We start from the raw sequence: 14440 nt of genomic DNA on the forward strand, positions 1-14440 counted from the left end.
AGCTTCAGAATTAATTCGGGGTCGAGAAAGACCAACAGAGACAGACTCCGAGTTTCTATCTTCTTTTCCATACCCCGGATAAAAACCCTAGAGCCATCTTTCTTCTTAACAATTTAGTTTGAAAAGGGCCCCACGGTGCCCCCTCCGCCCCCACCGCCGCTCGCAAAGCGCCGCGCGAGCCCGGGGCGTTCGCCGAGGCCGGAGACGGTCCTCTGCCGGGTCCATCAGCCGCTCCGCCGCCCCGGCCAGGGGCCTCAGAAAAGAGGGCTGCCAGAACAAAGCCCCCGCTACGAGCCCTGCCTCAGATACATTTTCAGTGGCCCCGTTGGAACCCCAGACCCCCAGAGGGCCAGCTTTCTAACACCCACCCCACCGCCTACTCCAGTCTTCCTCCCTCGGGAAGGGGGCGCCGCGCGCCGACGCCGGGCAGGACCGCACCCCAACCCCGCCCGCGCGACTGGGGGCCCGGGGCGTCCGCTGCCCTCCGCGTACCGGTGTCGGGGGAGCAGATTTGCCCAGGAAAAAGCTGGGAGAGGAGCGCGGACCCTCGCTGCAGACCTCACGTCAAGGTTACCGCCACCTCTAGGAACCTCTTCGGAAAAGCTCCAGAATGCCTATTTTGCAGAAAGCCTGCTGTGCCGCGATGGGGCCTGGTGGTCAGAGAACCCCGTGAGAGGCCTCGTAAGGTATCGGTGCTTGAGTCAAGCCCTGCCCAGGCCCATTTCTCCCGCGCACTCCAGGTCCTGCACTTCCGGTTCCCCCGGGGGCCCTGACCCTCCTCTCCCCAGCACTTCCGTCCCGTGGGCTTCTGCGCTCCCGCCTAGTCACCGGGCTGAGGGACACCCCTGAGAGCTGTTTTCTATAACTTTCCCGTAGCTGTTGGGAACTTTACCTGTTCCATTCATTTCTTTTTATTTTGACTTTAATTTCTTTGCCTCCTTAAACTTGGGGGTGAGGGTGGGGGGCGCAGTGGAGGAGGGCCAGAGGTTGAGAGAAAAAGCCCATTGAAGTTTTGTGTTTTTTTTGGTCTTTTCAGATCACCACCGCCCCCGCCCCCCTCCCCCCCTTTCTGAATTCCCTGCACCCGTTCACATCAGCAACTGAGTTTTAGGCCCGTTTTCCCGAAGGGCCTAGGGCAGTGTCCACACTTAGTAGGCATGCAATAAATGTTGAAAGAATTACTGAATAAATGATGCTGCTCCGCTAGGCACATGGTGCTTAGGGATAGTAGGTATCCTCAGAAAGCAGCTGACTTTTGCCTTCTGGTGTTTTGTTAAATTCAGTTGAGAGGTTGATAAATAAATGGTTTTTACGGGCATTTTGATGTTTTTTTAGGGACTCCCCCAAACAGTGGGAGGAAATCTCTTAGAGTTATTGAAAGTGTTTTCTTGAACTTTTTCATACGTGTGAGATAAAATGCTGTAATTTTTAGAATGTGGGGTTTATCAGCCCTTCTGTGGCTTTTCCTTTCCATTTTGCTTTTTTTTTTAAAGTTTTACTTTCTGTGGTAAGAGGTCAAGGCCTTATGAAGTTAATCTCTTGTAGCTAATTTGAGGCAGAAACTAAGAGATTTCTCTTTTGCTTTCCTGCTATGTTATAGTGTAATCCTTGCCAAACAATTCAATCCTATGTTGCATCTTCTGCATCGTTCAACTGTTCTTGTTCTTTACGATAACATTTTCTAAAAAATGCTATAAGAACTTTATGTAACCAGGAGAGAAATTTCATAGTTGTGAACTTGTGAGACTGGATTCAGTCAGTCAACATATATTAAATGCATATTCTGCTAAGCACCAGTTGTGTAATCTATAGACTAGTCCCTAGGGCATTTTAATGTCCCACTCTCATTGACTGTAAAATAGTGAAAATATATAGCCAATAAGCTAATAACCATGAAAGTAATTTGAAAGGTTATAATTGCTAATCAAAGTTAAAGTGTATTTAGCATCATTATTAATAGGCATCTGAGGGATACAAATAAGACCTGTTCTTCTCATCTGGGAACTTACAATCTAGCTGGGCATAAATAATGTGAATGTAAATTGATAGAAACAGCTACTAAGCAGTATTCAGTGTCTGGCATATTGAAAACATTCAGTAAACAATTGCCTCACAAATTAATTTGCAGTCGTGTCATTCTTTTAACAGAAATATGATACTGATAAGAAATACAGGAAGGATTAATTAGGAAAACTTTCATGGAGAAAATGAATTTGTCCTTAATGTGCCACATAGAAAGACTGGAAATGCAAGCTGTTTGTGTTCAAGGGGGGTAAAGGTGGCATAAATGGAGAATGAGAAAGATATTTGATGAGATGGAGTTTGGTGGTAATTTGTAGGAAACCTTAAATATCATGCAGAGGAGTTTGTATTTGATAGTAGAGGTGATGGAGACCTGTGGTGGCCCTGTGAGCAGAGGATGGCATGATTAAAATTGAGATTTATATTTAAAATGATTCTAGCCAGCAACTGAGCATAGTGAAAATTGAGGGAGAAAGAGTATGAGAAAAGACTTTGGTGCAGTTCTGGAATGGGACATCACTACAGAGTGACTGTAGACAGTCATCATTAAGCCCTTTCTCCCCAGTTTTTATACAATGGAAATTACATTTAAATTATAAAATCAGTAATGAGTCTTGAATAAAGTAAGAGCCCCAGACCACTGGAATAAGCATTACCACTTTAATCTTCATTGTTGGTAGTGCTAGGGGATGTTAGGTGTTGACTGATGGTGACTAACTTCAGGATATCTTCGTCACCAGTTAAAGCTCAAGATATCTTTCTCATTTAACATATTTACCCACTGTTCAGTTTCAGTGGTTCTCAACTGGGTGTGATTTTGACACACCTCCCCCACCCCCAGCAGGCACATTTGGCAATGTCTGGAGACATTTTTAGTTGTAACAACTGTGGGGCTACTACTGTCATCTAGTAAGTAGAGACCAGGGATAGATGTTACTAAATATCTTACAATTCAGAGGAGAGACTCCCATGACAGTGAATTATCCGGTCCCAAATATCAATTGTACTGAGGTTGAGAAACCTTCAGTTGTGGGAGTGAAGCCTGAGCTCTAACGCTGGAGAACTACACAAGGAGTCCCAGAACCTAACTTCTATTATAGTAACAACTTCGATTGAAGAAATGTTTTGTTTAGTGAGTCAAATGTACCTCTGAAAGTGGCAGTGTCTCTTCTTAGCCTTGAGGCCTTAGAAATAGGAAAATCAGAAGGGTACCTGCTTGGATTTTCTACTTTTTATAAAATGCAGTTAGAAATCTTCCTTAAGGATTTGTCATCTAAATGTTATTTATTAAATTAATAAAATGTGCCTTTGAAGTTGCTTAGCAACTTACAGAAAGCTTGCTTTTTAGAAGTTCATTTGTTTGTTTAAAACTAGGGTAGGTTGCGTATTATTAGCTACATTACATAAATCAACAAAGAAATGTACACTGAAAATGGAATAAGATGTTTTAACACATTTTCTGCTCTCATGTCTGGCAGTTAAAACACTCTAATTGTCTCATAAAATTGCATCAGGTATTCGACAAACATTATTTATGTATGAAACTTCAAAATAATATTGAGTCTGTAAGAGAACCAAAGGGGGAAAATTCACCAGGTTTGTCATAAAGTATGTGTTTATCTTAACCTTTCTTCTTCAGAAATCTTATCTACTAAGTACTTTTATCAGACACTAATTATACTCTTTCTGAAAAGAATTTCTCCAACACCCTTCAGTGCCTGCACCCTTTAATCATATCTCATTACATCTACCTAATCCATATCTTTTTCACATTTCCAGGGCTCATTAACAGTTTTAAAAGCTAATCTTAATCTTGGACATTATTATTCCTTGTAATCGAGATGAAAATAATGCCAATAATATTTTATTTCTGAAATGTAATGGATCATTTAAAATTTGTTCTGAAGCCATTTCTTCTTTAAATATTAATGAGAAATTAACTTTCATACATGCATTAAACTATTAGGAACAGTGAGATGTGTCTGAAAACCCTGAAGCACCTTTTCGAAGGAGAAGTTATTTTTATAAGCTGTTTTAACAGTGGATCATCAGTCACTTTGAAGGGAAGTGATCCTTGATTAACAGTTGGCTGATACTGTGCTTCCACAGATGTGTGGCAGTAATACAGGTGCTACCTATGAAACAGGACAGGTAATTCATAGAATCTGATGGGTTTTTTTCTGATTGAAAAAAATAAAATCGTAAAGCCTTCATCTTTGTGTATAACCACATTAAATTGTTGTAGACAAGACAAACCAAATGTCCCACTCAAATAATGAACAGTAGGCACCATGTTTCCCATAAATTTAAAGAAAAGATTGTGAGTATGGCTAGTACTTTATTCCTTTTGATTTTCCATTTTTAGAAAAGAAAATGGATCAAATGTGCTGTTACATGACTAAAGTAGAGCCTCACGATGATGACTTTTTAGGACGTGAAAGCCAAATCCTGCCTCTCAGAGTATAACTACATAGGACTAACATGTTATTCTCAATGGAAGATTCCTCCACTATTATAATTGAGATTGTTTCTTGAAAGTAATCTTTAAGCATCTTAGGAAAAGTTTAATGGTCTGTTATTTATTTATGCACATACCATTTAGCTATAGTGTTTTTAAAAAACCACAAAAGTCATTGTCCAAAAGAACAATTTTTGGACAAGTACCTCAACTTATGATTCAGTGGTAGTGAAGATGTAATAAAATTTTAAATCTGCTCTGATTTTTTTCCCATTCATTAGTTCTGCCAGATAGTACAGTAATTATCTCTTATTTCAGGCGTTTAATTAGATATTTCCTTAGTTTTTTCCTTTGGAATATATTTTTTTCCTTATAGAATTTTTGATTTCTGATTTCTCTCCATTTATATGGTTCACGTTGTTGTTACCTATAGGAAACTGTTATTAAGCAGAATCAAGTGACAGCTAGTGAGTTTGCTGTGTCTTATCTTTTGCAGTGGCTAAGCACTGAACAGAGTAATTTAACTGAGTAAGATTTTTAGGATCTGTAAGATAATGTTTTTAAAATCACTCTTTTGACATTTTTTCTTTTAATTTCCTTACTCATCATTTTTTGGGAGGGTAACTTTGCATATGCTCAATTAAACACAGCAAGTTTTCACATGTTCTTTTTTGCTTTACTGAAATAGCTTGAATATTCAGATCTTATCAAATTTTTACAATGACACCATAGACAATGCTTACTTTAATGGAATTTCCCTCCTTTCATTATGGATGAAATTAGTTCTACTAATAAAAATAAAATTTAGTATACAGTATAACACCACAATTTTTAAAATTGCAAATACAGGATTAATATAGTTTAAAATTGTTTTTGCTTTTGTAAATTAATTTTTATCTTTGTCTATTACTCTCTTATTAAGAAGTTTTGCCTCTTTTGTACTGATCATCTATTTTCTTTGTCCTTTCCATGTTGTTATTTTCAGAGGTTTCTCATAGGTCAGTACAATGAAGGTTGATGGCACAATTGTTCACTTTGAATCAAAGGATATCTATTTATTGGTGTGCTGTTATCAATCAGAAGTTTCCAAATACGTGTTCTCCAATTCAAAGAAAAGTAGCTGGATCCAGGCAAAAATGCATCTGGGACTCCCTGCACATGATGCATCTCCGGAGAAAGTTGCTTCAGCATTGTTTTTTGTTTTTGTTTTTGGAACACTTCTTTCTACAGTATACTCCAACTACTAGATAGGTTCCTAAGTTCATCCAAATCTGTCCCATTTCTGAATTCTTGGTCCTCTTCCCACCCTCTGACTCCACAGATAAAGAAGAAATAATAATAAAGGAATAAAAATCGTTTGTTTCTGTCTGACTGAATCATTCCAGTCTTGAAGCACCCTGGTAGGTTAATTAGCCTTATTACTGTATTTACTATCTCCCACACACTTATCTGTGGGAAACTGCTCCTCTTGGCATTTGCCTAGGTGGATAAGGGAGCATTAGGAATGTGGCACTGGACTTTGCTCTTGAAATGCATGGCACCATAGCAGCATAAAGCTTGAACGAGCTTAGTTTTTCATTGACAGGGTACAAGTGGCATAGCATCACCTTTCCCTGACATTGTATGCCAGTTATGATTTATTCTGGGACACACTTCCTTTCAGAGCTAAAGTTCTTAGTATGGGGTTTGGTACCATCATAAAGAGAAAAATGGTGCCTCTTGTAGGAAGAGTTTGGAGAGCTTTACCCCAGTAATCAAGGTGATTAAGATGATTAACTGAATCCTGTGGATATACTGCCTCTACCCTAAGTGAAAGAAAAAGAGAACAGCTGTTATTATTTATTCTCACTCATTTCTCACAAACAGCCATGATTTTTCAGTGAGCATTATCTTCTCCTGGAATTAATTCTTTCAAGTCTTGTCATGGTGCTTTGTTCTTATAGATTATAATAGAGAGGTATTAGCAAGAATTTTGAAATAAAGGACACAAGACGAGATTGCCTTTCGATTGTTAAATTTCAAGATCAACACAAATCAGCATGAGTGTGTGCAAAGTTATCTTAAAAGAACAGACAAATTCCTGTGCAGCAGGGTTTGACATAAATTAATTGAAGGTATTGACATATCTGCAGAAAGAATTTTAGCCATGAAAGCAGAAAAAGGAAAGCCAGAAGCAAAGTAGGCAAAGCCTATGCAAGTATGGTTCAGAGATGAGGGAGTGGATTCAATTCCATTGGACTTCAATCCCAATGAAAGGCGATTCCTGTTTTGAATGTATATCAGGCTCTTTAAACTTGATGCTGTTAAACATTCTATCCACAAAAATATCTTCTTTCTGAATCCATGTCTTCCAAGCAATATTTGGATTATTATTTGGCTTCCGAAGTATCTTTGTTCTTAGAATATACACTAATCACATGAATTTCAAATATTTCACTTATAACAGCAGTTACCTTTAGGTGAGTAATTATATCCCAGGCCTTCAGTGAAGATCTATTCATTTAAGTTATTCATCATAAGTGAATAATTTGATTTCTGGGTCAAAACATTACTGTTTTGATTTGATGATTACTGTATATCTACCTTTGATAGATGAATACATTTTTGGCATGTTGATAAAATCAGAGTGTAAGGTTTCTACTATGAGGGGCAGATCCAGAATTATACCTGCTAAGGTCAACCCTTCCTGTCAGTCTTTCCTGTGACCTACAAAATGAACATATTCAGTACAACTATATGATTCTCTTTGTGTGAAGGATAGTAGTTGAAGTAAATTACAATTGATCAAACAATAATTGGTTTGGACCAAATATTACCTTCAAAGTAATATTATATATTGATAGGAGTCAAAAAGACTTTTTGAGTTCTCACTTACTAGCTGTGAGATCATCTTTACTTTTATGGACATCAGTTTCCTCTGTAAAATGAGTATATTGTCAAAACTCCCTCATATAGTCACTTCGAAACTAAATGAGATAATTCACGTAAAGTGCTTAGCACTCAGCCCGGAGTATGGTACGAAATGAATGGTAGCTAATGCTTTAAGCATTTATCACTAAGAGTAATAATAATATCATAATAAGATGACATAAGTTCAGCACACGATTGGGGAAGCAAGACTTTGACAGGGACCAATTGCAGAATACTTGAAATCATATAGTTTCTAAGAACTATGCTTACTCTAATATTCAGATCCAGTACAGTTACCACTTTTGCTTTCCTCTGAAGTACCAAATTTTATTTTGATCCCCTTTAATTATTATTCATAATATTTGAGAAACATTAAAAAATGAATGAATAATCTTCTAGCCTTTCTCAGGTCTCAGTGGCTTAATGCCATCAAGATTTATTACTCTTTTATGTCATATTTCTTGTGGGTCAGGTAGAGAGCAGGAGTGGGTCTTTGTTCCATCCGGTTCCATTCAGTCATTCAGGGACCCAGGAATGGCTCTGCCATCTTCTAGAGCCCTGGAGTCCTCCACTGGTACTCTGCATTGGGTAGGGAGGGAGGAAAGCTTGTTGAGGATTATGAAAGATAATACCTATTCCATTGGCCTGAAGTCAGTCAAGTTAGGCCCAACCTAATTGCAGGGAAGATTTGAGAATATAAGTTAGTATTGTGTTTAGGAGGAATAAGAAATGGGTTTGCTGAACACATAGCATTATCTTTGCCTTACCAACCAACCAACCAAACATTTCCACCAACAAAACTAAGTCTTAGGATTCTTCTCTAATTTTTCATCAATTAGTTAAAAATGGAGAGGAACTCTTTGCTTACAAAATTTATTTGCGCATAATTTTATAGAGCTATGTATCTCCTATTAGAAAGCCTTTATCAACAGGGATTGGTGTCTAGGAAGGCGTTCTACCACTTTTTGATAAATTTTGTTCTATAGGAATTCTCTGGCTTAACTTTTTGTGGAGCACTTATCCTACTTTATTTTTACTTAAAGCTTGTATATGTGAAAGAGATTATATCCTCAAATGAGCATTTTCCTTGCTTTTATCATCTTGTGTCATTATCCCAACATTCTTTTATTATAGTTGTTATTGAGAGCATACTTTCAGATTTAGCATGGAGATTAACTGTAAAATAAGTAAATAGTGAATTGTTTTGTTAGAATGAAGTATAAAAGTCAATGCTTTTAAGAGGTTATTTTGTTAACTGCTATTTCTAAGTGATTACGATACTCAAAAAACAGCAGATTGACAACCTTAGATTTAAGAATTTTCCCTATGAAGAACTGCTGTGACAGTAAACTACACACAGGGCAAACTTTGCTATGATATGACTTTTTCTGAAGTTCCACTTTACTGATGAGCGGGTTCCTTATATTAAAATGCATTTAGCACATGGATTCCTAGACACTCTCCGAAAGATAGACTTTTAATGTTTTCATGATGGTGTTTTTCATCCTGGTTAAAGAAATAGATTCAAACTTCTTGCTTACTTTACACTTTATCCAACAAGTCACAAATAATAGCAACTAGCACTCAACACTCACATTTTAGTAATACTAATAATCTGTTAGAGATTGGCTATGTGTATTAATGGGTTCATTTCCAATAAGATTACTTTTGATTATACTGATACCATTTTGGAAGGCATAAATATTTTACACATTTTCTCATAACTAATATGCATATATGAAATCGGTCTTATATTTTGCTATTTTTATTAGAAATCAAACTATCCCTTATTATTCATGTTTAATCAAAGGATGTTTGTGAGACATTCTTAAATGACCATTTTACTAATTAAATGAAGTTAAAGACTGACATTCTTTAGGTGATTATATATTCATGCACATACTTCTGTTTTTAGTGGTTATAACACTAATTAATAATTCTTTCATGAAATATTTGTTTTCCAACTGCTTTTTTAGTGTATCCTACAAGTTTTCATATAATTACCTGTTTGCAAATTGTATAAGGTTATAGAGTTCAAAATAACATCATAATTTTTGTTTCCATGCTAGCCTGACCAACTTTAGCCTTTATTAAATAAATAAATGTTGAAAAATGAATATCCATAAATACATTAGTTCTTTAACTGGAAATGCATATTATTTAATTGAACAATTCTGTGAGAGAAAACGTTTGCAACTACACATTAAAAATAAAAAAAGCAGCTTTATTATTTTATTAAATAGAAATAAATTATTGTGTGTAGTCATATAAAGCCATGATTAAATATTTTAAGTATTATGCATTAAAAACTCAGTTGTCTTTCATTATCTATCTTTGCATATAACATTTCATTGATTATATTGTTTGTGTTATATAAATCATTTTCTTCATACTTTAGAATAATGATTGATGAAGATGAGGAAGCATTTACTGAGAAAGTAACGAGTTATTTTAACCTTTACACAAGCATCCTAAAGCTTTCATTTAATTTACTCTATTGAATGTGAGCCTCTTGAAGAATTTCTAAGTTTTCAGTCTACTTGGACATACAAGTTATTGAATATTCATATCAGAAATTATTACCTTGAGTGCTACATATTCTTTATGAGACTTCATACAATGTATTAAGTATTAAAAGGGTTTAAGTGCTCTAGACTTCAAACTATTTTGTTCCTTTTTCATAACTTAAATTGATATTACAAATTCTGCATTTGTATCACTAAACTTTTATATTATAGAATGTAGATATTTTAAGGTTTTATGCATATTTGACAAAAATATTTTCAACCCTATAGTAGTTAAGCAGAAATTGTTTAGCATTTGCAGTTGTAACATAAATGCTAATTATAATTCATTGTCAAACCATTAAAGATTTTATGTAAGTTGACTTCAAGACATTTTCTTCCAAAACATTTGTTACATTTCCCCATGTTTCCTGCATGGTGGATTTTGAATTTAGCATCTGACATGTTTTCTCAACTACTGGTTTATAATGAAAACATGTAGGTACTCAAGGGAATGTGTTAAAAGCAAAAATTCTATGATCCTTGAAAGGTAAATGACAGTGGTGAGATTGTCACATCTGGATCAGAAAAGTTTCATCTGTTTATCTATCTAAACAAATGCAAATAAGATAATTAGGATTCTAACAATTCATGTTTTAAAAAATAATTTATGGCTTTGACTACGTCAGAACCCAGTGATTTTTTATTTTTCTTTGTTTGCACAAATGAGTAAAAATGGATTGACCTTCAGCATCAAATGCCTGTGAATGATTACAGCAAATCTACTATTTAATATTTTGAAATTTGAAGGCAAAATGAATCCTTGGCTTTCAAAAATTATAGATATATATTAAATATATATTTATATACACACACATAAACACACATGCATATGCACATATGTAATCATGTACAGTATAGTATGCCTAGTTATTCAGCTAAATTTACCTCACCATATTTTCATTCTTATTAGAACAGAGATAGTATATTTCAGAATTGCTAACCTGTAGCTGTGAAAAATCGATCCTATAGAAAAGTATCAATAAAATGAATCCCTTGGAAAATCACAATTGTTTATATTTAAAACAAGTTTTTAGCATCATAGTAAACTATCAATTGACTTTTAAATTTAGCTTTGTATGTAGATTAGTAAGTTACAGAAGAAATTTTAATGTAAACTAACATCTTCTAAACCATGTTAGTTTTAACTTTTAAAAGAAAACTCTTGATATCCTGAAGACAGGAATTTAAAATATTTTGTTTACATTCCAATTACATGTCTTGATTTTAAATTAGTATAATCATACATTCTTGCTGAATTAAAAATGGTTTCTTTAAATTCTAGTCACATGGCTTTCTATTAAATTAATATAATCATACTCTCTTGTTCAGTTAGTAGTCAAGTAGTTGTTTAATTAAACATGCCATTTGTTTACAATGCAGTGTTTCAGAAATGCTAGTTCAAAAGGCAGGATAAGAATTTATATCAAACATTTCAATCTGACAAGTAAATTACATTTCTTCCACCGTAAAGAGGTAAGCAGAAAACTGTAGCAGTGATGAAAAGACATATTCTTATTACTCAGAGATATGATATAGACCAGCCTACAAAATATGACCTTTTCCACTTTCAAGATTAAGACAAAATCTCTACAACCACTAAAATAAGGATTTGTCTTGACTTTGGTATTTTAAATATTTTATTAAAATTGTCACTCCTTTCATTAGTCAACTTAGAGGGTGAAAAAAAGCAGCATGGCTTTTGATATAAAAATCTGGATAAAATGAAATCTGTAAGTTATTGTACACATATGAAAAATTACAAGTCAGTAAATGCTATACTCAGGAGTAAAACATACAAAATGTCTTCCATTTGCCAAAGCAGAATTAGGAGGATTGTGCAAACTTTTTATATTTTTATATTTTGTTATTTTGTTAAGCAGTCTTTGTTGTAATTTCTCCTTTACACAAAGCTTTTGTTATTATAGCAATTACTATTGCTTTTACTACAGTGAAGGCATTCTCCTAACTTTTTGGTTAAACTTACGAAGTGAAAAACAATAACACAATAAAAATTATATATGTAAAGTAAACATTTTCTATAATGCTCAATTTCCAAGGAAGTTTGAATAATTTTTTAAAGTCCTATAGAGCCAGAAGACGGGTTTTATATTTTGGTTATTTTTGCCATAACTAAAGTATAATACTTATTTTTGAGAAAACATATCTGGTTTAGATTTTCCCATCAGAACTAAAACATATGGGAAAGCTAAGATGACTAATAGTTATGCCTCAACTTGTAGTTTGTCAGAAGAATGAAAACTGATGGTACTATGTCACAAAACATAATCTGATTTTCTGTTATTTACTCAAAATTCAGCTATCATGGCTTGTTAAATGTTTTCAAAATTACTGAAATATTACCTCTTTAGCCTATGAATTACAATTATAAACATCTATTTCTTCAGTCTCTAATTGATTCTTTGTGCATCCCTCTGTTAACGTTTTAAAAATTATGATAGGAATATTGATAATAGCTAACAATTATTGAGTGATTATTCTGTGCAAGACACTTTACATGTGTTTACTATTTGGATAAATTTGGCCGCCTCAACATACACATACACACACACACACACACACACACACACACACTGTTATCCTCACAATATACTTACCTTTTATTGAGTAGATTAAAATTATATATGAAAGAGAAATTAGGAACCACTCTTTTATAAGTAGGTTAATGAAAAGGGATGTTAAAGTGTGGTAAAACCAATCTGGTAATTATTTTATTTTGGCAGTTATATTTTTTTTTCTCCCCTCAGTGAACCACAAAGAAAGAAGATGGGTATGATTTTTACAGGGGTGAAATAAGTTGTCTGTCAGTTGGGTTTAGGCGACAGTCTGTCTGCAAGCCGTAAGATGATCTGCAGAGCGCCAGAGGAAAGCAGGCAGGATTCCTGGCTTGCAAGAATAGATATTGATCTACCTTAGCCACCTAAACAATGCCTCACCTGTTTGCCTTGTCCATACCTTATTTTACGTAGTCTAATGCTTGTTTTGTTTGACTTTTCTTTTATTTCTCTGGATCTGAGCTTTGATACACTTTGGGGAGTACATAAACATAGTGTTGTACTTGAACATCACCATACTTCTGAGTCCTCTGATGGTTTAGGACCACCCCTTCCTCTTGAATAGCTCTGTTATTGAAAATTATGAACCAGAGCTAAATTACTAGGCCTCATAGAGAAGTGGTTGATCCAGCAGCCTAGTGTCCAATAACACTGAATGTGAGATGCTGCTAATTACTGCCCTATGGACCTCGTTTAAAATTTCTTAAATTTCAACTTGTAAAAGGCTTTATTATTATTAATTCTTTCTCTTCCCAGCAGATAGTTGATAGATAAGTTACTATAGTATTTAGAATTCTATCCACTTATTTTGGAGCACAACTATGTTACTATGTATTGCCTCGAGCACTAATGAAATACAAAACTACATTCAGCTTCCTAGTAAACTATAATATAAATATTTTACCAGCACTTATTATTAGTTTGCCATTTCCTGCTGACAGCTATTCCAACTTTGCCAGCAGGCACTGGGTCTCACAATTGTATTATGTTTTGAACAAATAGCGACAAAGAAAAATTCTTGCAAAATAAATGAACAAGATTTCCTGGGGAAAAGAAACCTCTTCCAATGTTAAATGAATATTTCTTTCAAACTCTGACATGTAATATTATTTAATTTGCATATTTCACATTTCACTTTTACTGGAAAACAAGCTAATGAGGAACTAAATAATGTGCGTTCAGGGATAATTTAACATTACTGATTCTTTTATTTTAATTTTCTTTTTAACTTTTAGAAGCCCACATCCTAATACATATATTGATAATGAAGGACTGTGGTTTTCAAATGTTGCAGTTTAAAGACTAGCAGAGAATAAAAGCACCTTTTCTAGAACCACAAAAGGAAAAGGTTCACATAAAAATCTGTCCTGCTAGGGAACACCATAAAACTTAGAATTGATGAAATCTAAAAATGCTAAAAATATGTCTTATCTTTAAGCTGGTATGACATTCTAAAGCCCTTCTAACGATCAGTGATAATCTCTCACTAGCAGATACCATCCACTCCTTTGCCCCAGTCTTGATTCATTATGATCAGTTTTATGTATGATCAGTATGATCAGCACCACCTATGTTAAATCAAACTCTAACCTGCTCAACGTTTGCCCACTTGCAAGTGAATGCAGCTAGAGAAAAAAACTCCAAATCAATGCTAACTAATTTCACCTTAAATTTAGGATCACTTTTCACTAGCAGGTCCTTCATACTGTCTAGAAATCATACTACATTTTCCTAGTTCATTAATAAGACTAAAATGATTATTCTACATCTTCTTGCCTCAAATCTCCAACACTTCTTTCCTCATACTCATTTTAAGCTGTTGACTGTGATTTCTACTCCACTAAGAAAACTGAAGCAAGTGGAAGGGACTTTCCCCTACCTCTACATCTCTTGACCTAACTCTGTGTGCA

This window comes from Physeter macrocephalus, chromosome 11, assembly GCF_002837175.3.
Source record: "Physeter macrocephalus isolate SW-GA chromosome 11, ASM283717v5, whole genome shotgun sequence".
Classification (NCBI taxonomy): domain Eukaryota; kingdom Metazoa; phylum Chordata; class Mammalia; order Artiodactyla; family Physeteridae; genus Physeter; species Physeter macrocephalus.